Source organism: Juglans regia, chromosome 5, assembly GCF_001411555.2.
Source record: "Juglans regia cultivar Chandler chromosome 5, Walnut 2.0, whole genome shotgun sequence".
Classification (NCBI taxonomy): Eukaryota; Viridiplantae; Streptophyta; class Magnoliopsida; order Fagales; family Juglandaceae; genus Juglans; species Juglans regia.
The window spans coordinates 3,730,711-3,755,534 of NC_049905.1; the positions used below are offsets into that span (position 1 = coordinate 3,730,711).

Here is a 24,824-nt window from a genome sequence, read left to right on the forward strand (position 1 = left end):
GTCTAGCTATGAATAAATCAACTCTAAACATCAAGACAGAATGTAGTAAGATAGAAACAGGAAACATTGATACAGTTCTCCTAAAACACAGTACTTACTTTTTTTTTAAATGGCCATGCATAGGACCACGGAAACTACCATATCAACAAGAATAGTGAAAAGAAAAACCATTAGTAATTGAAATAACTATTTGGACTGAAGAGGACCTCCCAATTACTTGGGTCTTTCTTAATAGTTTATAATGCATTCGTGTATTCTAGTTTTGTCATGGCAGTTACTATTTGGATTGAAGAGGATCTCTCAATTACTTGGGTCTTTCTGAATAGTTTATAATGCAGCCATGTATTTTTTTTTTTCATTTTTTCTCTTTTAAAACTGGTACAGCGAGGATTGTGCTACCTTTTTAAAGCTCACATAAGATGAAACACTGCAAATTTTCGCATGGTAGTATAGTTGAACTGGGCACTTTATTCAGTAATTGGACTGTACTTTGTAAATTTTGTCTCATTGAAGCTTTTATTTTTCATAAGTATCCTGGGTTTTGCTCTTTCTCAATGTCACCATTTCCACTTGATAGGTTTGCACTTTAATTTAGGCCTATAAATATATGGTCCCTGCCCTACAAGCTGTTCGACAGTCTAGTAGATATTTTTTCAAATTGATCGATCTGCTCTATGTAACTTAATATGGTCAAGATGTCATATCAGAATGATCATAACGAGGATTTGGTCATGGGGTTAGATGCATGCCAGTGCTACAAGATTTAAACATGATGTTAATCTAAATAGTAGAGACCAACTAATATTCTCACATGTCTTTGCTACACTGATATATATATAGTATATATATATATATTTATAATATATATTCATAAGAATTTATAAGTATATTTTAAGTGATATATCAAATAATTTTTGCTGAAATAAGTGTAAGTTCCATTTACTTGGAAATGAAAGATACGGGATATGGTCAAGAATCCCAAAGGTTTGCAGGATTCTTTGCATATATTGAGATTGCTTTTTCTTGTCTAGAATGGAAACGTACACTCATGAAAACTACTCCCAATGCTATAGGTCCCTCCTGTTGGTCTATTCCCCAACTTTTCTTGAGTTTTTAGCCCAGTTCCACATCATATAGTAGAGAATGGAGCATAACAATTCTTGGATTAACGGGAGTGATAGTGATGATCCGATGGAGCCCATAGATATCATGAATGCTATTAGGATATTGTCCTAAGGACAGAGAAGGAATCACCCAAGGCCACAACATAATATAGGCCTCCGAGGGCATCAATATATTTTAGGAATTTTAAATGGCCATCCAGATAACTGCAAGATTATGTTTCATATGGAGGTACCTACATTCCGTTGTTTATGCGGATTGTTACGTAACTGTCACTTGATACGTGATTCTAGAAGAGAAGTGATGGTGGAGGAAGTTGTGGGTATGTTTTGCCTTCTTGTGGGCCACGCAGAAGGCCAGCGAATTGTTGGGGACAGGTTTCAACATTCGACACAAACAATCAATAAAAACGTTAGAAAAGTGATTAATGCATTATGTGAGGTTGGGAGACATTTGATTGTGCCAACTCCAAGGGATAGCGTGCACCCTTTTATTTCAAGCAACCATCGTAATTATCCTTAGTTTAATGTAACAATTAAAATTCAAACTTTCTTTTACAACATACAATATAACAATCACATCATGCATTAGTTGGTTGTGTTAGCCAATTGGGATTTATTTATTGAGTTGATAGGGATGCATTGGCGCTATGGATGGTACGATAATACCAGATGTTGTCCCAACTGAGTTGCGTGAGGCATATCGAAATAGGTTGGGCAGAGTTGGCCAAAATGTATTGGCAATAGTTGACTTTGATATGAAGTTTATATTTGTTTACACTGGATGGGAGGGATCCGCTCATGATGCACGTGTGTTCCACCATGTTGTCAGTGATCCAGAAGCCCGTTTTCCATGGCCACTAGAGGGTAGTTTTTTTTTTATTAACTTTATCAAATATTTTTAAGTTGGAACTTTCATTGTTTTTGTTGTTATATTAATTGAAGTTTGTGCTTTGAAAATAAATGGACTCTTAGGTCAGTATTATCTTGTAGATTCAGCTTATCTATGTACTACAGGATTGCTGCCCCCTATCCAAGAGAACACCGGAGTGATCGTCACAATCAGAGGGGTTTTCATGGGTATAAAGATTATTTTAATTACCGTCACTCAACAGTTCATAATATTGTAGAACGAACATTTGGTGTTATAAAAGAACGATTCACCATTCTCTCCAACATGCCTCCATATTCGGTTGGGCGGCAAGTACTTATTATTACAGTGTGTTGTGCACTGCGCAACTTTATTAGAATGGTCATCCCCGATGACTGGATATTTCAGACGTGGAGTACGATGCATCTACCAGTTATTGAGCCTGCGGAACATCCTCATCTGGTCATGTAGACTTGTCAACTTAAGCCCAAAACAATATAGCTGCGATTAGAGATGAGATTGACATTTCTATATGGGAAGCAAGGAGTGGCCATTGATGGTGTTATTTAATTCATTACGTGTGTATTTAATACTGATATTTTATTGTTGGCATTGAAATTACCTTTATTTTTGACAACTGATGTATTTTATGCGAGCAATGAATTTAAACATGATACGATTGTCGATGTGGATTGCTCAATATTTCATCATGCTGGACAGATTATTTATTTAATGACAAATGGTAGATGAATTACATTATTGGATTTGGTTATTTATTTATTTATTTTTACTTGTTGGGTTTAATGATTAGTATTTTTAATTTTTTTTCAAATTAAAATAGGTTTGACGATAATGGGTTTCTTAACACATTAATTTATGTATAGCAAATCTCAAGCAAATAATTTTAAATATTAAAAATAAATTATTCGTCATCTATGCATCACATTTATTTTAATATTTTTTTTCTTTTTCTTAACGAGTGTCTGTTATAATAATAATGAATAGCAAAAATTATTACAAAATATTATGAATGACTAAAACAAATATTTGATAAAAAGGTTATAGATACAAAAGATTTTAGCATAATATTTTTTAAATGAGGTTGTGGTATTTTTTTTTTAGTTTACAAATATTTCTAATGACTCAGCAAAATATTTGATAAAAAGAAGAAAATAAATACACGAGTTTTTAATAAAGGAAGCATGAAATAAAAACAGAAAAAAGAAATAAGATGAAAACGCTGGGTAGGCTTAGGAAAATGCCGAGTAGCTCTTCATTAACCATTGTTCACTGTTCATGCGCAGGCTTCAATTCTTTTTCAGCAGCTAACTTGTCTTTAAAAATAATATTATTAGTTGTGAGTCCCACAACAATCAATACTTAGAAAAAAAAAATCAAACTAATCACATCTCATATCTATAAATAAATACAATTTTATCTCATCTTATCTTATCTCATTTATACTCAATATATCTCAATATTATTCACATATATTTTAAAAAATCTCATCTCATCTCATCTATGAAAACAAACGAAACCTTAATTAACTCATTTCTTACCTAGATTGTTTTACATTTATATGACAAACTTTATTTTGATTTCAATTATTGTAGGGAGGGGTTCAGGAAAAGAGGCTCCATCTCAATCTACTTTGACTTCACATTGATAGTCTGATACACTATTTGTTTCTTATTTCATTCTATGAAGTTTGTACTTGCGTTATTATTTTTTCCTACTTGAGTTCTTTTCTTTTTGAGAGATCATGTCCTCATTTTTATCCTTGTTTTTTTTTTCAGGTTTTATTGAACACTTGGAGTTGGAAGGACTAAGTTTGTCAAATAGATTTGTAATTTTGTTACTTTTATTTATTTATTTTTGTTGTTGTGATGTATTGTTATTCTTAAGTTATTCAAATTACTTGTAATATTTTTTAGATTAGTTTGTAATAGTTTTATATTAATGTGTAATAGTTTTAGACTACTTTGTAACATTTTAGAATGATTCGTTAGCAACCTTATGAAATTTATATAGGGATTGAAACTAGTTTTTGGTTTATTATAGATAGAGATAAACTTTATTCTTATATATTTAAGATTTTCAAATTTTGTATTTAATTGTTGGACTGAAAAATAAGTTTTGGGCCTAAGATGGCTTTTGTAAACAGCTTCTAGGCCCAAAATGTCCAAAAGGGCCTCAAAAACAAGTTATGAGCTCATCGGCCCATTGAGGCCCATGGGTGGGTGGACGTCCCGTAGACTTATCAGCCAGCCTGGCAACTGGGTGGGGTCACCTGCCAATGGGGGACGGGACTAGGGCCCGTGTGCCCCAATTCAATCCCCCGCCCATGGGGATGCTGGAGGCGGGCAACAGACCAACTTTTAGCTAGATAAATTTGTGCAAAGCAAATGGCATAATTTTGTGAGGATTGAATATCTGAGTGAAGGCATATTTAAATTCAAAGTTAACAATAAAGGTAACGTATCATATGCTTAGTTCATATTTGTTTTTTTTTTTTTTTAATCAAAACAGACATTCATTGAAATCAAAATCAATCATTACATTGTTTCTCTAATTTAATACAATTCTTTATCTGTTCTGGATTCTCTTCTAAGCAAACTAATTCTTCATCACAAGACAAAGCTAGCTTGGCCATCTAGCGTGCTGCTTGATTGCATTCTTTGGGCGCATACTGAAGACAACACAAATATCTTCTTGGAAGAAAGCTTTAATGTCTTTTATCATCTAACCACACCCAGATCAGCTCTTAAGAATCTTGTGCTTCTTTGATGACTACAAGAGCATCTCCTTCAAAAATGGCATGTTCTAATCTAATTTCCAGACTTAATTCCATAGCCCTCTCTAAAGCAAATATTTCAGCCATAACAGGATAGTTAACAAACATTTTTGGCATGCACAAAGAAGCAACTAAATCACCTTCCCAATTTCTGATCACAGTATCAGCTCCCATCTTTGAAGGGTTTACTCCTAGTGCTGCATCCCAATTTGCTTTATAAATGTTTGTACTCGGTTTTTTCCACTTGATAGCTCTGTTTACTAAAGACTCATTTTGGTTTGGAACTCGAATCATTTCTTGTGCCTGCTGAAAGCTCTCCATTTCTTCTTTTGCTCTAAGTAGAACTAATCTGGGACTATCAAACTTTCTTTCAAATACATATCTATTTCTTCTTAACCAGATTCTTCTAAGAACACATGCAGCTTCTTACAGATCCTTCCTCTGTAGACTTGTTACCATCTCCTCCCACATTTTATAGAATTCAACCTCTGCACATTTCCATTTTTGTAAACTACACATCTTTTCAGCCCAAACATATTAGGCAGCACCATAACTCCACAAGGTATGACAGCTTGTCTCCTCACATGGTTCACATATAGGACAAGGATTATTCTATGTAATTTTCCTCTGGAATAGATTCCGTTTTGTAGGTAGAACTTCACTCACAGTTTTCCGTAGAAAAACTTATAGAAAATTTGGGACTTTCAGCTCCCAAATTTTCTTCCATCCTATACCCATTAGTGATGGTTGACTGTTCACCTTCCAATCTTCTCTTCATATGAATTGCCAGATGGTATGCAGTCTTCATGGAAAACATACCAGATTTATTACGACACCATATGATTTTATCTTCTAAACCTCTCGTACTAATGGGTAAAATACTAACACTGCTGCCTCTTCTTCATTCATCACATCATGAATAAGATTTGTGTTCCAACTACCCTTATTATCAATGAACTCTTTAACAGTAGCTTCACTAGAGAAAATCTTCACTTGTGATTGAATCATGTGAGTAGTAAGAGTATGCAACCACTTGTCACTCCATATTTTAATCTTTTGGCCATTCCCTACTATCCATCTCATACCTTCTTTTATTAGACTCCCAGACCTCCATATACTCCTCCAAATCTGTGAAGGACCATCACCAAGCTTAGCAAACAAAATAGTACCTGTTTTAAATTATTTTTCTTTCATAATCTTTGCAACCAATGAACTGGGATGCATTAGTAACCTCCAGAATTATTTTGCCAACATAGCTTGATTAAAACACTCAACATCTCTAAAACCCAACCCTCCTTCACTATTAGCGATTCCAACTTTACTCCATTTCTTCTACTAAATTTTCCTATCTTGATTCATATGCCTCCACAAAAACCGAGTCGTCATAAAAGAGATTTTCTTACACAACTGATTTGGTAATTTGAAAACACTCATTACATAAGAGGGACTGCTTGTAATACTGCTTTTATAAGAAATTATTTGCCTGCTTGAGACACAGACTGATTCTTCCAACTGTTTATTCTATCCCATATTCTCTCCTTAATTCCTCTAAAAACCTTATATTTAGACTTCCCAGCCATTGTAGGTAACCCCATGTATTCTCAGAATCCCCACAAACCCTTACACCATGTCTTGTACTAATTCATCTCTGACAATTGGACTTGTGTTTATACTAAAATAAATAGAAGTTTTATGCATATTCATTTTCTGCCCAGAAGCTTGTTCATAGCTATGCAAGATTTGTTTCACTGATCTCTACTACTTCATATTTAATTTACAAAAAAGTATACAATCATCAGCAAAGAGTAGATGATTGATACTAATACCACCCTTACTAATGGAAACCCCTTTTATAGCCCTATTCTTTTATAATTTTGAATCATAGCAGTTAGCCCTTCTGCACACAGTAATAATAGGTAAGGAGACAAAGGGTCTCCTTGCTTAAGGCCCTTGTAGATATTATCCTATTCCCTAGCTTTCCATTAACTAACACTGAATATTTCACTATTTACACAAATTTAATTATTAAATCTATCCACCTATCACCAAAACCAATCTTTTCCATAACTGCTCTCATATATGCCCATTCAACTAAGTCATATGCCTTGGATATATCCATTCTTTCCCTTTTTGTCTAGTCTTCATCGTATGTAAGGCTCCATAAGCTATCATAATTTATCTGTGATAAGCCTACCCGATATAAATGCACTTTGTTTATAGGAAATGATATCAGACGGTACTTCCTTAAGCCTATTGGCAACGTTTTAACAATGATTTTATACAAAATATTGCATAAACTAATTGGTCTAAACTTATTAACTAACATGGGGCTATTTATCTTTGGAATTAATGCAATGTATGTAAAATTAATCCTCTCATCAAACTGCCTCTCATTCAGAAATTTTAGTGATGTTGTGGTAACCTCATCCCCAACTACACTCCAATATTCCTCATCAAACAACCTTCTATTGCAGCTGAGGAAGGACAGCTTGAGCTATATACTCCTCTATGATGCTCTTGAAAAGCTCTCTGAACTTCTTCCTGATCTGTTCTCAAAACTGATTGAGCATCCCTCACCTATGAAATCTGGTTTCTCTTCTTCCTTTGAGTAACACACATATGGAAATACCTAGTATTTCTATCTCCTAATTGGTACCAATTTATCCTAGCTCGTTGCCTCCACTTCATATCTCCTTTATCTAATAAGAAACCCACATCTTGTTGCAACCTCTTAATTTGGCCTATATTTCGTTGCTCCTCAACCTCTTGCAATCTTTTTAAAGTTAATTTTTGTCTTCTCTCTAATCAATTTCTCCCCTCTCATTCCTCTGCTCTTACACCATCTTGACAAAGACTCACTACACTGATAAAGAGCAGATTGAACTCTTTCTAGTGGATATATTGATGGTAAATTAGCATTCCATTCCTTCTCAATTATTTTTCCAAATTCAACATCTTTTGTCCAACATACCTTAAACCTAAATAATTTCTTTTTTCTGTATAGTCTCGCTTCCTCATGACAGATTGACAACATTAAGGGCTCATGGTCTGAGCTTCTCGCTGCCAAACATTTTACCTTGATATGTTTATACATCTCTTTCCATAGTGAATTTGCCATTGCTCTATCCAATCTCTCTTTTGTAAAACTATTATCAGTATGTTTGTTACTACATGTGTAGATATTACCACTACATCCTAAATGAAACAATTGGTTTTCTTCAAGAGCAAGCCTAAAAGCTTCCATTTGATTCTCAGATTTACCCCCCACTTTCTCAGACTGCACTAATATTTCGTTACAATCACCAACTATGCACCGTGGATTATTCCTTGGGCTGAGTCTAATCATTAAGTACGATGATAGCATTCTTTTACTAACCTCTAGATAGCCATAGAAACCTGATAGAAGCCATCTGGATCTCTGACCCTCCATTGATGCACTAATATGCCTCAGTGAAAAAGTATGGACAACCAAATTCCCCTTAGGTTTTCACAAAAGTGCCAAACCCCCACTCCTACTTACTGGATCGACAACAAAACATCCATCAAAACCTAATTTCTTTTTCAGAGCTTCCAATTTAGAAGTTTCAGTAGCGTTTCCCTCAGAAACACCACTATGAGACACTTCTCCTTTACCATTTGGTAAAGATTGTGAACTGTACGAGTGTTCCCAAGGTTTCAACAATTCCAACTCAATAGATTCATAATCCGCGGTGGGGCTGACTAGCAGGCACCGCCGATTCATCATCCCTACCATATTCAGAAGACTCGTTACTTATTTTTGCTCTTTTCTACCTTCCTCTTCTAAATCTTCATCTACCAGAGATATAGGGATGGTAATATCTAACACAACTCATAAATTTAACACGTGCACGATACGAAATTAACGGGTTTAAGTTTGATGTTAAAGGAGTTTAGATCAAAACAAGTTCATCCATTTAGACACGATTTATAAACGGGTTAACCTACTTAATATGAGATCAACCCATTTTGAATTTATTTCAAAATTAAAATTTTATTATTGTTAAGTTATAATATTAGTATTTCTCATTATTCTTATATTTTTATTGTTGGGATTGTAATTTTAGTCCTATGCTCATATTTGTTATTTTATGGTTTGTAATATTGTTTTTATTATACATTAAAATTTGGAAAATATTGATATATATTTCTTAAGATATTGTGATTATTAATAAATATAAATTTTAACTTTTATATAAAATTATGTTACTCAGGTTAAATGAATTATGCATTTTAGTTCAACTATTTACATGAAACAAATGGGTTTAAATGAGACGTGTCGTGTTAACATATTTCTAATTAATTATTAAACGGGTTAAAATGAATGACACGACACGTCCCGGCTCGTTATCTAAATAGGTTACGTTAAAGTTTGAAAATTTGACACGTTTAGTATAACGGGTTAGGTTTGGATTGACCTATATAGTCAAATGTTCGTAACTTGACATGATACAAACATGACCCAAAAACATGATTTGACACTCCTAACCAGAGATAGACCAGTGTGTTTTTTAGCATAAGGCAGAAGATAGTATTTCTTTACTTCTCCTCTTTTGGATGATGGAGTTTGGATGCGGGATTTTTTATTCTCTGTTTTATACAGAGACTGATACTCTCTTTAGAGTTTTATGAAGTTTAGACAATGTCCGTCATATAATATTTGTGTACAGGGAAGCTTACAACAGAAGTTTAGTTTGGCTTGTACCTTGAGTCATAGATACAACTTTCTTATTAATGAATGTAATGATGTCTATTTCCTATAATAATAATAATAATAATAATAATAATAAAGGCAAAAGAGAACACTAACTTGTATTCAGGGCCGGCTCTTCCATTAGGCAAGTTAAGCAATTGCCTAAGGCCTTTAATGGAAGAAGGCTCCAATATATATATATATATATAAAGTAAAATTTGTTTTTTAAAAAAATATATACTCAACAAAAAACTTTAATTAACTCAATGAGAATGAGAATATAAATAAGATCAAATTAATATTATATCATTATTAGTTTTTAAAAGTATCACATATAATAATTATTTTACCTATTTTCCTTCTAAGAATACACTTCTCTTTTGTCATTATTAGTTTAATATATAATTAATGTGAAAATTATAAATAGTAAAATTTAAATTTTCAGTGTTCATAAAAGATTTTTGTATAATCCTTTAAAGAGGCAATGACCCATTTTTTTTCAAATGTGTAAGTTGCTTATAGAACTTTATTGACAATAATGATTATAATTATGTCTAAGAGTCTACAATACTTGTAAAACTAAATTTGATAAAATTCTCTCTATATCAAGAATTTCCTAATAAAGATTAAAGTCAGTTATTAATTAAAAATGTGGTATAAAATCTTAATCAATAATTTTACTTTACAAAATAATAGGAATTATTTTTAAATAAAAATATAATATAAAAATAAAATTATTTAATTTTACTTTAAGATTAAAAAAATAAAAAAATAAAAGCCTAACTCAGAATTTTAGCATTAGCCCCGGAACGTATTGAGCTGGCCCTGCCTGTATTTCCATTCTTCCGAGCCCTTCTCTTCCAACCTCCTCTTAAAGCTTGAATCTTGTCGTTGAAGTTGAATCTCAGAACCTCCCCCTTTCCTCCTGCGATATCCTTTGTGACAGAGTTGTGTTTCCTGAAAGAGAAATGATACTTGCAGTCGTGAGCGTGCAGTCGCCGTGCAGTCGCTTTGAAAAAAGTGAATAAATAAGGGACTCACCTGAAAAGAAATTAATTTTTTAATAGTGGACCCCACTCTTTTTCAAAGCGATTGCACGGCGTTTGCGCATTCCACGACTGTATGTAGCATTACTCTTCCTGAAATGATAACGTTCTGTAAACCCTTATTTTTATTCATCTTTATAAAGTTTTTGGGCTTAGTGGGCCTTGGGCCCATTTCGACAGATCCTACTTGCTTCTCCATCACACCCTCCCGAGTACAGTTTAGATTCAAAGTTTGAGCATTTGAATCCCTTGTCTTCTTCCTCATCTCTTGATCATTAGCAGATAACTCCCCCAAGATTCTGTCTAATCAATTCCTCATTTCGCGCCAAGATAATGTTTCCGCCAGAATCAACCAGATTTTCGCCTTCTACCTCTGAGAATCCTAGAGATACACGATTCTGACCCTCACCATCATCACTTGGACTTGATTCTGAAACTGACGGCCGAAAACCAATTTTCTGGTCCAAGCCTTGAATCGGAAAACTGGTGCTAGAATCATCTTTATTAGTTTGCTGCCCCATCCCTCGATGTCGAACTCCATTATCTGCCTCAGCCACAAGCCATATTGGTTGTCCCTTCATGTGCTCTGTTTTCTACATCCATAACCAGAGGCACAACCATTATCATCATGAACAATCTTACCACATTTGAAACAAATCTTTGACTTTTTTTCATAGTTGTTTGGCACCCACATGCTTCTTGCATTGATTTTTATGGTTCTTCCAAGACCAACCGCTTTCCTTAAATCAATTTCCAAACTTCCTTTGAGCTAACTCCCCCAATCTACTCCATCTTCAGGAACATCTACATCCAAAAAATTGCCAATTGAAATACCTATTTGCTCCCCAATCTGGCGGTTCATGCACGCCATAGGAAGATTGTGCAATTGAATCTAGAATTGTTCACAATCAAGACTAATTTGATGCGGCTGTGTAGTTCCATCAAACAAGTTCAAAACAAACAAGCAATTATCAAACATCCGTGGCTTGCCATCTAGTACCCTGTCTCTATCCTTACAATTTGAAAAGATAATAACAAAAGTATTCGTACGAATCTCCTTAAACGTGACATATTTTTCTACCTTCCATACCTTTAACATGGTGGCCCGAATTACTTCCTTCCCAATATATCTATCCGTTAAAACTCTACCAATCAAGCTTCTACTCTCATGGTTCTGCAAATCATCCCAATCATCAACTCGAATCTCTATTTCTGACTTTTTTTCGTCATTGAGACTGAGTTGATTCCATACTTCACTAAGATCCTCCATGGCTACTGGAGAACTCTACAAATCGTGGGACTGAAATACTCTACTTAGTGGGAGTAGAGAGTCAAAACCTTCACCTCTTTCGCCCTTCAATTGACGACAGAGACAAGATGAATATATTAGATGATATGGTAGGTAGATGTAGAATATGCATGAACACTACAATTTTTTTCTAGTTCCTAAAAGAATGCATATTTGGTCTAAATTTGGGGTAAAGCCAAACTATACACCATCCAATAAGAGACTGCCTCGATAGCTTTTCTATTAAATTATCATGAAAACGTGCTTGATTTCTCAGGCCATCGATTCTGTCTTATCTCGATTGAATTTTTTTTTTCTCTCCACCCTTGTATTTAACATCCATTTTCTCTCTAAAATGTGCAAGTATGGCATATTTCTTTCAAAAAAGTGGAGTCCACTATTATTTATTAAAAAAATATCCATTTGTATTTAACATCCATTCTCTCTTACCATACTCATTATAAGATTAAACAATTATTGGATAGAGTTCTAAAATGTGCAAGGATCGCGTATTTCTTTTAAAAAAAGTATGGTCCACTATTATTTATTAAATTTTTTTTCTTTTCATATGAGTTTCAAATTTATACATTTTTTTTAAAAGGAGTGCGTAAGACTGTTCTACCCTATGATTATAAATATCATTATATGTGGTATTCAGCCCTTTACAACGTCGTGCCATGACTATAAAATTATGAAAAATGATAGACTTACAACTCTTTTGTAACTATATACATAAAATAAAAGGTAATTTTGTAATATTGAAATTTATTTTTATGGAGTGGCATGATTGTATTGGTTGATTGAACAATAATTATAAAATAGTTGTAAACAAATTGTAAGTATATCATTACCCTAAAATTATTAGATTAAGTATTAATTTTTAATGATATGACTAGGGCTGCACAGAGACCCGGTCCGATCAAATTGGGCCCGACCCGACCTGCATGGAAGATAGTTTCAGCTCGACTTGACTCGACCCGTAAATGTCGGATCGGGTTGAACCTGTTCGTCTTGCATTTTATCGTTTTCGATCTTTCACCCGTTCACATTTGCAGACCCATGCCCCTCTCTTGCTCCTCTGCAAACTCAGCCTCTCTCACATCGTCCGTTCCTCCTCTTCAGCTCCTCTGCAACTCAGCCTTTTCCCTCCTAAACCCACCCTCCCTCTGCAAGTACACCTTGAGGGGCTCCATGTAGTCCTCGAAGCCAAGGGTGGTTAGGGCCCACCGCAGATCGTCGCTTCTACCTCTAGAACTTGTGGGATGCCTCACTGGTGATGAAGCTTATGATGTATTTCATTTTCTTTGTGATGTATTTCATTTTCTTTGAGATCAGTTTCAAGATCTATTTAATTTTCTTTGAAATCATCGACGACCTTCACCTCGAGAGGAAGCAGAGGCTTTGGGTGGAACCTCGTATCGGTCTTTGAGACTTTAAATGATATATTCAACAGAATAAGAAGAGGGTCTTCACTCCGTAAGTAACTAGGCGTCATTTTGCTCAAGAAAACAGTAGCTTGCTTGATTTATTCTCAGAGAAAAATGTAAAACTTTGTTGATTTCTTGGTGGGTTTGATTTCCTGTCAAAATCTAAAGTCTCTTAAATGAGATATGATCCTAATTAGATCTGGAGCTGCTGCTTACCCGAAATGGCATAAATATGTGAAGATTTGGAGTAAGATGGACAGCGGGAGGACATTTATCATACCCATTTCCAAACTATTCACCTCTCTCTCTCTCTCTCTCTCTCTCTCTCTCTCTGTGCTCGCAAAAAGTGCATCCAGTTGCGAACTTGGCGCTAAGATGCCATGGGAGCCTCCAGTGGTCTGAAGCTTTCTGGAATGCAAAAGCAAGTACTGAGTCTATACAGAGGGTTTTTGCGAGTGGCTCGTTCAAAATCTGCCGAAGATCGACGCAAGATCGAATCCATTGTTTCAGCAGAGTTTCATCAGAATTCTAAGAAAGTAGATCGCAAAAGTTTTCTCTACATTGGGTACTTACTTCGTTGAGGTAAGAAACAACTTGATTAGCAGTGGGGAGAAGAGAGTCTGAGATGTTTTTCATGTAATTCGACAGAGTATTTTTTGGTTTCGACGGGTTGCATTGTATAAAACTCGGTATTAAGTTTTGATCCAATGAACCCGTGTCTGTGCAGGTTGGACAAATCAGGTGTCTTGGACGGATCGGGCCAAAGGCCATTTTTGCATAGCTCTAGATATGACATCTTATCATAGGTTAGGAGTATCATATGCATGTACTTTTAGACTATCTAATAATTTTTTATAAGCCAGAATTATCTAATAATTACTCTTGAAAATCTCTCAACTCTCACTCTCTGATTTTGTGCTGGCGATGGGTTTGTCTTTACAAACCGTGTTGATACTCACTTTATGGCGTAGATCCATCACTCTACGTTGGTAATCTCTCAATGTAGAAGCTACTTTTGTTCAAACCATGAATTAAACCACCATAGACGATACGGCTCGAAACAAACATACGCTCAAAGTCAAATGGTGATAAAAGAGATGCTCACAGATAATTTACCCAAAAAGCTGTTAATATTGAAGATAACAGCTGAAATTTAACTATTGTATTTCAAGTATTGTACTAATTATCCTTTTTTGTCAACTTTTACTACTGACCAAAATCGAACACCGGCCTGGTGTGCTATATATATATAAACTAATATTCTAGAAAATTGAAATCATCCTTTTAACAAATCTAATCATGATCAGTGGTTGATATGAATTTTATTTGGGGGAAAACACTACTCCCACCGAGTAATGTCACGATTCTCCTTTTTTTTTTTTTTTTTTTATTTACTTCATGGTTAAAAAAGTATTTTTTTTAAGGAGTTTGTAATTTTTTTTAAATGTTTAGAAAAAGAAAAATTTTATTCATTATCCCCACACACCACTCACCACACTTTTTTTACTTTTTTATTTTTTAATCTTACCAATACTACAAGAAAAATGGGTAGACTATTTGTTTGCGACGAAAAGATTATTTGTGACCAAAACAGACTCATTTTAGCTGTAAATAGTCATTTCGCTTGAATTAACTAGCTGCAAATAAGCATTTTTCTTGTAGTGCAAATGTACTCATGTGATATATGGATGATATTGAGAAGAAGAATTCAATAAGTTTAAGGAGAATAAAACCGAAAAAAAAGAAAAAAAAAAAAAAAGAATATGGTGTGTAGGGATAATGAGTAGCAAAAATATTAAAAGAAATGAAAAAAAAAAAAATCTTTTTGGCTGTTCAGTGAGGATTCTCAACCTGTAGGTGCAGGCATCACCCTTTATTTGGATGCTTTGTTTATTATGGGAAAAGTTTCACGATTATTCCCTTTAATATATGAAAAATGATTTCTACATGGTTAAGATTTGTAAATCGACCCACTTCGTAGAAATGAGACCTTTGATCATATGGGTACTATATATGTTTATTACGAATAATAGGCCCCTTCCATAACTTAAATCTGTATTCAGTTATATTGCTCTTAATCTATAATATTTGATTCATACTTTCTTTTTATAAAGTTCCCAAAGTTGCTTACCATTGGATCAAAATCGATCATTTGCGGTTCCTCACAAAATGCAAGCTGTTTCTCTCGAATTAAAGGCAAACTCTTTCTAAGTCCAAGATCTAGATGAGATTCTTCTAATTAATATTAAAAACCGACTCTTCATTATTAAACACTTGGAACGTTGTTCCTCTCTACTCTTCTTCAATATTAATCTCTCCTGCTGCTTGCTCTGACAAAGTATTTAAAAACCATCAAAATTAACAAATCACGCTTAGGCGCTATTGGTCAATATTGAATTTCTTTATACGAAACAACAGGAAAAAAAAATCGAATTGATCTGGATCGTGATTCCTAGATGGAAAATGTTAAATGCACTTCAGAAATACTTACCAAAACTAATTATTTCTTCTGAGAGAGTAATTAGTGAAAGGGCTGACATGGCACATAAAAAACTTTTTGGTGCTCTGCTAGGGTTTGTACCGTTCATGGCTGTCGCCGAGCCCCTCAGGGGTGTCTCGGTGTCTGGTTCACGGCAGAGGTCATTTGCAGATATGGTGGCAGACACTCCACAGCCTCTCCCTGAGGTTACTGTTCCGTTTCGTGCTCCAAAAACATTTGATGGTTCTGTATGCGTGCTGTTTTTCTAAGGAGGAGCTTGAACAATCTGCTGAACCCTTCAAGTTTTCTTTGGTCCTTAAGTTCTTGAGACAAAGACCTTCGCTGGATAATATTCGTTCCTTCATTCGGTCTCGCTGGGGACTGCAGGCTCAGCCGGTTGTTTCTGCTATGAACAAACCGAGGAATGTATTTATTAGAATGTCTACGGAAGAAGATCTGGTTAAGGCTCTTGCTCGTGAATCATTGGATATGGAAGGTATTCAATATCGTATTTTTCGTTGGAGCACAGAATTTTTAGAAGATTTGGAACCTGCTCTGGTCTCGGTGTGGATCACTTTACCTAGTCTCCCTCCAAACTACTATCATGAGTCGTTCTTGCATAGTATCATTGCGCCGATTGGAAGGTTCTTGAAGAGGGATAATTCTACACGCTGGGCAACCCGAACGGATGGGGCTAGGGTTTGTATTGAGATGGATATTACTAAGGAGCCTTTGATGGGATTGTGGATTGGTACACCGAGGAACCCTAAGGTTTTGTATCAGGAGATGATTTATGAAACTTTACCTGCGTACTGCATGAACTGCCGAACGCAAGGACACAATTTAAAGACATGCAAAAAGGAGTTAACCAGAAGTGATCGTGAGAAGAAAATTATGAAGGGGAAAGATAAAATTTGGCAGAAACAAGATCGGGATGTGCTGGTATTGCCAACTGCTAGAAATAGTTCTAAGGAACTGTTGCCTATGATGGAGGAGGTTGATGCAAGGAATATTACTGATGAGGAGAAGGTTGATGGTGCTACTCAAAGTGAATCTCTTAATGTTGAGAAACAGATGGGTGCAGAAGCTATTAGTGGTGAGGGTGAGATATTACAAGGGATGGGTGATAAAGATGTGGAGGTAATAATAGGTCATGATACGGTGCATATGGAGGATGATCTTGGGGAGAAAAAAAACGAGAGGTTGGACAAGGAGTGCCTGTGGTGAGTGTTGAGGATGGATTGAATGTGGAGGTGGGTGCTATTATCACAGTGCAACAGATTTCTATACCGCAGATGGAGGTGATGATTGATCCTCCGCCTACTGGTATTATTAATTGGGAGGATCATGTGCAAGTGAGTTCGGATACGGAGTCTGAGGATGAAAGTGTCTCGTTGGATTGGGGCAAAGATGTTATGTCTGATTCAGGGGTTTGCAATGAAGAGATAAAAAAAGCTAAAGGTAAGAAGGTTCGTGGCTCTACTAGGGTTATAAGCAAACCCTCTAGACTTAATCTTTAATGGTGTCTTATTTATTTTGGAATGCACGTGGATTGGGTACTTCAAGGAGGAGACTAAAAAAATTGGTGTCTCGGTAACATTCGAAAATACTTGTGTTGGCTGAGCCGATGGCTAATTCTTCTAGGCTGCAGTGGTGGTGTAATAAGTTGGAATTTGATGCATACAGTTCAAATGGTCAGACTCGTGGGAAAATATGGGTTATGTGGAAGAATGAAGTAAGTTTGGTTGTGCAAAGTGTGAGTGAGCAACAGATGACAGTGACTATTGTTGAGCAGACGCGAACTTTGCTTTTAACTTTTGTTTATGCTAAATGTAGTTATTTAGAGAGAAGACAGCTGTGGAATACATTAGTTGGCTTGAATTCTTCAGATTTCCCATGGTTTGTTATGGGAGATTTCAATGTTATTCGGCATGATGGGGAAAGACGGGGAGGGAACCCTCGTTTGGCTTGTGCCATGGAGGAGTTCAATTCATGTATTGCTGCTTGTGGGCTGCTTGAGATGCAGTTTTCTGGTAATTCTTTTTCTTGGTGTAATGGGCATCAAGCTAGTGCTCGGAGCTGGGTGAGATTGGATCGGTCTCTATTAAATGTTGAGGCTTTGGAAGCATTTCCAGACTGTTCCTTTACCTATCTATCTCGGAGTACTTCAGACCATTCTCCAATGCTTATCAAACTAGAGATGAATGCTGCTCCTTATGGTTATCCTTCCTTCAAATTCCAGCAAATGTGGATGTCTCATAATGAATTTATGGAGATGGTAGCTCGGGTTTGGAAGGAGGAATCTTTGGGTTCGGGTTTTTTTCGGTTGGCTAATAAATTGAAACGTTTGAGAGTTGCGTTGAAGACCTGGAATAAAATGGTGTTTGGCCGAACAAATCTGCATATCAGTGAGTTGGAGGAGTGTATACAGGGTATTGAATCCAGGTTGCAAGCTGATGGGCATTCTGTGGAGCTAGAGTCTGACCTGTTGGCATCCAAGCTAGAGCTTTCGGTGTGGATGGATAGAGAAGAAATTTTCCTTGCTCAACAGGCGAAGCAAACTTGGCTGGAAAAAGGAGAGGCTAGCAGTGTTTTCTTCCGTGCAGTCAGTAAACAAAATCGCCACATGATTAAACGGATGAATTTTGGGATTGGAATAGTGCTTACGTCTCCGGAACAGATTCATATGGGAGCAATTGATTATTTTAAGAATTTCTTGGAGGCTAGGCCGTGTAGTGCACTTCCGGATCTGGGCTTTTTGGTGGATAAGGTGGTTCAAGATGAGGATAATATTGCTTTAAGTAAAATCCCATCAGAATTAGAGATTCATGATGCACTTTGGTCCATTCCTGTGGATAGTTACCCGGGCCCAGATGGTTTTAAGTCTGGTTTTTTTAAATCATGCTGGCATATTGTTAGTCGAGATGTGATTGATGCGGTGGTTGAATTCTTTCGTGGGGGTTTTTGGCCTCGGTTTTATACTGCTTCATATCTGGTGCTCATTCCAAAAGTTGAAAATCCGTCAAGCTTTGATAAGTTTCGCCCAATTAGTCTATGTTCGGTCATTTACAAGGTATGTTCAAAAATTCTTGTAAATAGACTCTCTCCTTTGCTTGCTAATATTATTTCTCCAGAACAAGGTGCCTTTATTCCAGGGCGTAGTATTTATGAGAATATTAGCTTGAAGCAAGAATTGATTCATGGACTTAATAAACAAGCACGTGGGGGAAATGTGGTCCTCAAAATTAATATGGCAAAGGCGTATGACAGTATTGATTGGGGGTTTCTTATTCATGTTTTGGAAACTCTTGGTTTCTCTCCTTTCGTATGTGGATTAATCAAGCAGTGTATCTCTACTCCTTGGTTTTCTATTGTTATGAATGGTATTCCGAAAGGTTTTTTCAAGAGTGGTCGAGGTTTGCGGCAAGGTGATCCTCTATCCCCATATTTGTTTATTCTTGTAGAGGAAATTCTTTCTCGATTGATAAAGAAATTTTTTCACATGGGTCGAATAAAACCGTTCTTGCATCATAGAGGGTCTCCGGTGATTTCACATTTATTATATGCTGATGATATTGTCATTTTTTCTAACGGGGGAAAGAATTCTTTATGTTCTATCATGAAGATTTTGCATGATTATGAAGCTTGGTCGGGACAGATGGTGAATAAAACAAAATCATCTATAATTTTTTCTAATAAAATTAGTTTGGCAAGGAGGCATATGCTCTTGCGACAAACTGGTTTTATTGAGGGAAAATTACCTTTTAAATATCTGGGAGTTCCTATTATTTCAGGACGTTTGCTATCACGTCATTTTGATGAGTTGGTCAACAAAGTTCAGATCCGATTAGAAGGATGGAAAGGTAAATTACTCTCACAAGGAGCTAGGCTTCTTTTACTTAGACATGTTTTGCAAAGTATTCCGATACACTGCTTGTCTATTTTATCTACGCCAAAGTTGGTTATTGAGAAGATTAAAAGATTAATGAGTACATTTTTCTGGGGAGTTGCTAATGGAAAGGAAAAAAAGAAATGGTGTGCATGGGACACTATGTGCAAACCGGTCTTGGAGGGGGGGTTGGTTTGAGGAATTTAGAGGAAGTTCAAACTTCTCTCCATATGAAGCTTGCTTGGAATCTTCTACAAGGTAAATCTTTATGGGCCCAATTTTTTTTATCAAAATATGTTGGTGCTGAACATATTTCTATGGTTAATACTCAAAAGGGCACTAGATTTTGGAGAATGATCTTGAAAAATGTTCTGAATATTCAAAATCATTCAGTGTGGAGGGTTAAACATGGTGATTTGTTCTTTTGGAGGGATAATTGGATGGGTGAGGGGCCTTTGTGTGATGAATTCCAGATTATGGAATTGCCTTCTCTGAAATTAGTTGATTGTAAAATGGTGGATGGATGGAATATTGAGTTGTTTCAACGTTTGGTTGGTATAGAGAAAACAGATGTTTTGCTTGAAAAGTTGGGAAATTTGAAAGTTGGTGATGATGTTCTTATTTGGATTCCAAATGGGGATGGGAAGTTCTCCACCCGTAGTGCATGGGAATGCATTCGTTCTCATAGTCCTTCACAATCTTGGATAAAATGGATATGGAATCATTTTCTTCCAAAAAAAAAATGTCTATTTTAATGTGGAAAGCTTTGAATGGTTGTCTTTCTGTGGATGACAGGTTGCGGAGAGTGGGTATCAATATCGTCTCCAAATGTGATTGTTGTGTATTGGGTGCTTATCAGGATCAAAATCATGTGCTTGCTATGGGAGAGTTTGCTTCACAAATTTGGAATAAATTTTGTGTACAACTAGGTATGCCTTTATTGCATGGACGTAACTGGAAGGAAAAAGTTGAATGTTGGTTTAGACGTGCTAAAAGATCTTCTTGTCATGGAAAAATTCTTGGTTTGCTCCCTATTATTATAACATGGCGTTTGTGGTGGAGACGATGCAAGGCCCGAATGGAAGGTGTGTATGAAACTATTGATATGGTTTGGATTTCTATTAAATATTGGTTGTCTTGGGTGGCTTTGAAATTTAAAGGAAAGAATGTTATGAGTAAAAGTGATGTTGCTTTATTACAATCTTTAAATATTCCTCCTCCAAGAGTTGGTGCTCAAAAAGAAAAAATTGTGAGATGGATAAGACCAAAAAATGGATGGTGCAAACTTAATGTGGATGGTTGCTCGAGGGGTAACCCGGGGCTTTCGGGTGTGGGGGGAGTTATAAGGGATCATGGGGGTGGTTTCATAGTGGGATTTTGTGCTTATATTGGTTCTCGTACTAATACATATGCTGAGGTTATGGGTTTGTTATATGGTTTGAGAAATGCTCGACAGATGGGACTAAATTATCTTGAGATTGAAATGGATTCTAAAATTATTATTGAGTGGACAGCATCTAGACAGTGTGGTCTGTGGTATCTTGAGGATTTCTGGGAAGAGATTTTGAGTTATCTTGATGATATTACTTTTACATGTAGACATATTTTCAAAGAATCATGTAATGCTGTTACTGATAGCCTGGCGAAGCGTGGTGTAATGGGTTGTAATACTACGTATCATTCGGTGCTTGATTTTCCTAGGGAGACTAGAGGTCTTTTAAGACTTGATAAAAATAATTTGCCGTATTTGAGACGGCAATAATGTTTGTTCTTTGGGGTTATTTTTTTGGGTTTTGGTCATGGTTTATGGGTTTATTGATTGTTCATCACGGTATTCCTCTGCCACAAGTAAGGGTTTTATTAATAAAAGTTGGGAGGGACCACTTTTGGACATGTGGTCCTGACTCTTTTTTTTAAAAAAAAAAAAGTTATTAATATATTGAAAATCATGAAATTTGAAATTCAAAATCTAAATTTCAAAAGAAAACTAACAAAATAAATTTTGTAAGTAAAAATATAAGTACATCTAGCACTAGAGAGAGAGAGAATGTTCAAAAGTAGAAAGAAATTCAGAAGGTGAAAATCAATATCTCTTCATTTCTCTAATTTGGAGATCAAATTAAATTAAAATAAGAGAAACTTGTACCTGAACGAGATGGCATGCAACAATGGTTCAAATTGCTGTTTCGGTCTGAACTCTGAAAATAAGGATTTTAATTAATTGTGTGCATGTCGCTGGAGATGGCCGGAGATTGAAGGAACGAAGTAGATATCAAATTCTGACGAAGTATTTGAGGCTGGCCGGGAATGATTCGGTGCATCTTAATGTTCTGATGAAAAAAAGTGTTATGCTGAGTACCTCACGCGCGTACAGCAATCTATTAAGTCCTGATCCAAGGTGCACTCATGTCATAATATTATCCATACCCAAACACTTGGTAGAAGATAGAAATTCCATATATTTGAGAATTAGACCATGATGATGATGATGATTATTATTCTTAATAGCGTTAGGGCTTAATTACTCTTTGAATCTTGGAATAATTGATCACCTTTTGGTGACATCCGCTAGTCCAGTAGTCATTCTTTCTTGTGCATCCGGTAGCCTTTATTTGGTACACCATAGAAAAGCAAAAGGACGAAAGATGAATGAAAAGTTGTAGCATATGAGAGCCGAAAGCTCAATGAGACCTAAAGACATGGTCCAGAAAAATGGGATGACAGCAATAATAGTGCACTACTTGAGAATGTACTGGAGGAGGACAGATAGAGGCGGGTCCGGTGGGTTTTACCTGGTACACCTTGCATAGAAAAGAAAAGGACAAAAGAGGAATAAAAAGCAGTAGCATAGATATGAGAGCCAAAAGCTCAATGCATGAGACTGAAAGGCGTGGTCCAGGAGAAGGAGATGATAGCATTAATAGTACTTGCACTACTTGAGAACATGGAGGCGGGTCATGACGATTTTGGTTGATTTTTATCGGGAAGGAAGGGATTTCTTGTCACAATTGGAGATAGACATGGTTTGGATGTAACTTGCTTGTGTCGAACTCTCTCTTTTTCCAATGGATATATGTAACTTTTCGATTTTATATATTCCGAAATTAATGTATCAGCCGGGACGAGTATTAACCCGATCGACTATTACTGAATTACTTGAATTATGACTTAAATAACGTTGGTTATTAGTTATGTGCAAGATTTTAAAAGGAAAATAAACAAAATGGAATCCGAGTGGGTCGGAAATGTCAATTTTTGGAACAGTATTCGGGTCTGGTGTACAGTACTAAATTTTCTTAAATTTCTAACTTTTAGTGTTAAGAAAATTCTAGCAATGACTATAACGCTTCCAATGGCCACCTGTGGGTAGAGAAACAACCTCAGATTATCTTAGTACGAGATGCCTCCAATTAGGGGTGTAAAAAAAAATAAAAAAAATTGGTTGAACCGGTAGATTTGGTCCAATTTGTAATCAGCTGTCCAGTACGGTACCGAATCTTAAGAATCGAAATTGGTCCTAAACTAGTATGGTACCGGTTTTTCATATTTTGAAAAATCGGTTTAAACCAAACTAGACATGTATATATATTTTTAATTTTTTTATATTATATAATATATATTATATGTTAAATTACTGATTAATATAGCATGAAATTCTAATCTTATTATTCAAATATATTAATCTTATAAGATAAAATTAATATAACATTTTATGTAAGTTAGACACTACTTATACTATATATAAGATAATTGAACATTAATGAATTACTAATTATTAATATTAAATACTAAATTCTAACAATTAAATTTAGTATTGAAAAAATTATAATATTAAATTTATATAGTGTCACAAGTATAAATGGTAAACCGGAAAACCAGATCGGACCGGATCCAAATTAAAAAAATCGAAAATTTTGATTTTAGTGATGAATTGGTTCATAAATTTTCAAAACTAATATATACCTATTCAATTTCAAAATTTATCCAAAATCAGACTGAACTGAGTGAGTTACACCCCTACTTTCAATGGTTAAGTTAAAGAGAATCTAAAGTCTCTTAATCAATCTAATAATCTTGCAGTACATACTTGGTGGTGTATTTATATGGTTCAAGGCATCCCACTTGGTAAAATCTTTCTCGTGGATACGATAGTGGAGATCATGATAGTCTGCTGCCAACATGGGTATCTCTGCGAGACCTATTCTGTTGGCGTGAACCTTTCACTAGATCATAAACCCCGAGTAAGATTCCCTACCAGCCATGGCTATTCCTTGCATTATCCTATAGACCCCAAACCATGTGTTTTACTTAGTTTCAACTCTTAATCGCCTTGTACCACGTGATCTTCTCTTGAGTGCCTCTTTGGTCACCTATCGGTCTTTCTTCACCTACGACGCATACTTATGATCTCTAACATGTTAGAGATAAAGATAAAATCAAATTAAGCTCAAAGTAAAATCTGATATGATTATTACCAAGATATTTGAATTTTATAATTATCTAGAGATTATCTTAAGATAAAGTGACTTTGAGCGTATTTTATAAAAGTGATGTTAATTTTATAAGATATTTTATAAAAATATCCCTAATTTTAAAATATAATTATGTAAAATATTATGAAAAGTTATGTATGTTTATCCATTTTCTTCTTGAAAATAGGCCAATTTATTTCATTTTATATCCAACACTAAGGGATATTTGGAAATAATTTTCATTCCATCTCATCTCATTTTTTCCAAATATTACTTGAACACAAAGATTTTTAAACTAATTATTACAACTTTTTCAAATTTTGAAATAAAAAATAAAAACAACCTAACTTTTTAAAATCTCAAAACAAAAATAATATTAAAAAATTGGTGGCTTAACAGCCACTGCTAGGAGCACCTGCTTGTTCGTTTTTTTTTTTTTTTTTGCTTTTTTTTTTTCATGTATTTTTTAAGTATTTAAAATATTTTAAAAAAGTACAAAGCATTAAAAACACTTAATCATTAAGTCAAAAAAAAAAAAAACCAGTAGAAGCTACCAGCAAAAGCAATAGCATTTTTTTTAAAAATTATATTCTAATAATAGTTTAATTTTGACTAATTCTACATACAATTATGAATTGCTTAAACGCCGCATAATTATTTTAAAAAAAGTAGAGTCTATTATTAAAAAATTAATTTTTTTTATATAGATCTTCTATTTTATTTATT

General features: G+C 35.1%; 1 pseudogene; it reads left to right on the forward strand.

Moving 5' to 3' along the window:
- Positions 1–13,638: 13,638 nt before the first annotated feature.
- Positions 13,639–13,860, forward strand: LOC108985567 (annotated as a pseudogene).
- Positions 13,861–24,824: the final 10,964 nt, after the last annotated feature.